The following is a 2,500-nucleotide window of genomic DNA, read 5'->3' on the forward strand; positions in this document are numbered from 1 at the left end:
AGCAGCGCCAGGCCTGGTTAGTACTTGGATGGGAGACCACCTGGGAATACCAGGTGCTGTAGGCTTTTTTTTTTTTCTCTCTTGTTCCGGCTTCCTTCAATGCTGGTTTTTAGATGTATAAGAGATGTATGTCAATAGGAAACCAATACCTACAGCCACACCACCCTGAACAAGCCTGATCTTGGAAGCTAAGCAGAGCCATGCCTGGTTAGTACTTGGATGCGAGACCACCTGGGGATACCAGGTGCTGTAGGCCTTTTTTTTTTTCTCTCTTGTTCCGACTTCCTTCAATGCTGGTTTTGAGATGTATAAGAGATGTAGGTCAATAGGAAACCAATACCTACAGCCACACCACCCTGAACAAGCCCAATCTCGTCTGATCTTGGAAGCTAAGCAGGGCTGGGCCTGGTTAGTACTTGGATGGGAGACCACCTGGGAATACCAGGTGCTGTAGGCCTTTTTTTTTTTCTCTCTTGTTCCGGCTTCCTTCAATGCTTGTTTTTAGATGTATAAGAGATGTAGGTCAATAGGAAAACAATACCTAAAGCCACACCACCATGAACAAGCCCAATCTCGTCTGATCTTGGAAGCTAAGCAGGGCTGGGCCTGGTTAGTACTTGGATGGGAGACCACCTGGAAATAACAGGTGCTGTAGGCTTTTTTTTTTCTCTCTTGTTCCGGCTTCCTTCAATGTTGGTTTTCAGATGTATAAGAGATGTAGGTCAATAGGAAACCAATACCTACAGCCACACCACCCTGAACAAGCCCAATCTCGTCTGATCTTGGAAGCTAAGCAGAGCCAGGCCTGGTTAGTACTTGGATGGGAGACCACCTGGGAATACCAGGTGCTGTAGGCCTTTTTTTCTTCTCTCTTGTTCCGGCTTCCTTCAATGCTGTTTTCTAGATGTATAAGAGATGTAGGTCAATAGTAAAACAATACCTACAGCCACACCACCCTGAACAAGCCCAATCTCATCTGATCTTGGAAGCTAAGCAGGGACGGGCCTGGTTAGTACTTGGATGGGAGACCACCTGGGAATACCACGTGCTGTAGGCCTTTTTTTTTTCTCTCTTGTTCCGGCTTCCTTCAATGCTGGTTTTGAGATTATAAGAGATGTAGGTCAATAGGAAACCAAAATCTACAGCTACACATCTCTAAACAAGCCCAATCTCATTTGATCTTGGAAGCTAAGCAGGGCCAGGCCTGGTTAGTACTTGGATGGGAGACCACCTGGGAATACCAGGTGCTGTAGGCTTTTTTTTTTTCTCTCTTGTTCCGGCTTCATTCAATGCTGGTTTTTAGATGTATAAGAGATGTATGTCAATAGGAAACCAATACCTACAGCCACACCACCCTGAACAATCCTGATCTTGGAAGCTAAGCAGAGCCAGGCCTGGTTAGTACTTGGATGCGAGACCACCTGGGGATACCAGGTGCTTTAGGCCCTTTTTTTTTTCTCTCTTTTTCCGACTTCCTTCAATGCTGGTTTTGAGATGTATAAGAGATGTAGGTCAATAGGAAACCAATACCTACAGGCACACCACCCTGAACAAGCCCAATCTCGTCTGATCTTGGAAGCTAAGCAGGGCTGGGCCTGGTTAGTACTTGGATGGGAGACCACCTGGAAATACCAGGTGCTGTAGGCTTTTTTTTTTCTCTCTTGTTCCGGCCTCCTTCAATGCTGGTTTTGAGATGTATAAGAGATGTAGGTCAATAGGAAACCAATACCTACAGCCACACCACCCTGAACAAGCCCAATCTCATCTGATCTTGGAAGCTAAGCAGGGCTGGGCCTGGTTAGTACTTGGATGGGAGACCACCTGGCAATACCAGGTGCTGTAGGCCTTTTTTTTTTTCTCTCTTGTTCCGGCTTCCTTCAATGCTTGTTTTTAGATGTATAAGAGATGTAGGTCAATAGGAAAACAATACCTACAGCCACACCACCATGAACAAGCCCAATCTCGTCTGATCTTGGAAGCTAAGCAGGGCTGGGCCTGGTTAGTACTTGGATGGGAGACCACCTGGAAATACCAGGTGCTGTAGGCTTTTTTTTTTCTCTCTTGTTCCGGCCTCCTTCAATGTTGGTTTTCAGATGTATAAGAGATGTAGGTCAATAGGAAACCAATACCTACAGCCACACCACCCTGAACAAGCCCAATCTCATCTGATCTTGGAAGCTAAGCAGAGCCAGGCCTGGTTAGTACTTGGATGGGTGACCACCTGGGAATACCGGGTGCTGTAGGCCTTTTTTTCTTCTCTCTTGTTCCGGCTTCCTTCAATGCTGGTTTCTAGATGTATAAGAGATGTACGTCAATAGGAAAACAATACCTACAGCCACACCACCCTGAACAAGCCCAATCTCGTCTGATCTTGGAAGCTAAGCAGGGACAGGCCTGGTTAGTACTTGGATGGGAGACCACCTGGGAATACCAGGTGCTGTAGGCCTTTTTTTCTTCTCTCTTGTTCCGGCTTCCTTCAATGCTGGTTTCTAGATGTATA

At 46.3% G+C, this 2,500-nt stretch overlaps 6 non-coding genes and 5 pseudogenes across 6 annotated transcripts; all 11 read left to right on the top strand.

Annotated features, from left to right (window-relative positions):
• Window positions 1-65, top strand: part of LOC142110357 (5S ribosomal RNA) — a 119-nt pseudogene extending 54 nt beyond the window's left edge.
• Window positions 66-338: 273 nt separating this feature from the next.
• On the top strand, window positions 339-457 carry LOC142110697 (5S ribosomal RNA). Its single transcript, XR_012680637.1, has one exon. It is a non-coding gene; the product is annotated as a 5S ribosomal RNA (ribosomal RNA).
• Window positions 458-539: 82 nt separating this feature from the next.
• Window positions 540-658, top strand: LOC142110172 (5S ribosomal RNA; annotated as a pseudogene).
• An 80-nt stretch (window positions 659-738) lies between these two features.
• Window positions 739-857, top strand: LOC142109736 (5S ribosomal RNA; annotated as a pseudogene).
• Window positions 858-938: 81 nt separating this feature from the next.
• Window positions 939-1,057, top strand: LOC142110849 (5S ribosomal RNA). Its single transcript, XR_012680783.1, has one exon. It is a non-coding gene; the product is annotated as a 5S ribosomal RNA (ribosomal RNA).
• An 80-nt stretch (window positions 1,058-1,137) lies between these two features.
• Window positions 1,138-1,256, top strand: LOC142110185 (5S ribosomal RNA; annotated as a pseudogene).
• A 272-nt stretch (window positions 1,257-1,528) lies between these two features.
• LOC142109669 (5S ribosomal RNA) lies at window positions 1,529-1,647 on the top strand (annotated as a pseudogene).
• An 80-nt stretch (window positions 1,648-1,727) lies between these two features.
• LOC142110760 (5S ribosomal RNA) lies at window positions 1,728-1,846 on the top strand. The gene has a single exon (XR_012680697.1). It is a non-coding gene; the product is annotated as a 5S ribosomal RNA (ribosomal RNA).
• Window positions 1,847-1,928: 82 nt separating this feature from the next.
• LOC142110982 (5S ribosomal RNA) lies at window positions 1,929-2,047 on the top strand. Its single transcript, XR_012680908.1, has one exon. It is a non-coding gene; the product is annotated as a 5S ribosomal RNA (ribosomal RNA).
• An 80-nt stretch (window positions 2,048-2,127) lies between these two features.
• On the top strand, window positions 2,128-2,246 carry LOC142110991 (5S ribosomal RNA). The gene has a single exon (XR_012680917.1). It is a non-coding gene; the product is annotated as a 5S ribosomal RNA (ribosomal RNA).
• An 81-nt stretch (window positions 2,247-2,327) lies between these two features.
• LOC142110855 (5S ribosomal RNA) lies at window positions 2,328-2,446 on the top strand. Its single transcript, XR_012680788.1, has one exon. It is a non-coding gene; the product is annotated as a 5S ribosomal RNA (ribosomal RNA).
• The last annotated feature ends 54 nt before the right edge of the window (window positions 2,447-2,500 follow it).

This window comes from Mixophyes fleayi (genome assembly GCF_038048845.1).
Source record: "Mixophyes fleayi isolate aMixFle1 chromosome 3 unlocalized genomic scaffold, aMixFle1.hap1 SUPER_3_unloc_1, whole genome shotgun sequence".
NCBI classification, from domain to species: Eukaryota; Metazoa; Chordata; class Amphibia; order Anura; family Limnodynastidae; genus Mixophyes; species Mixophyes fleayi.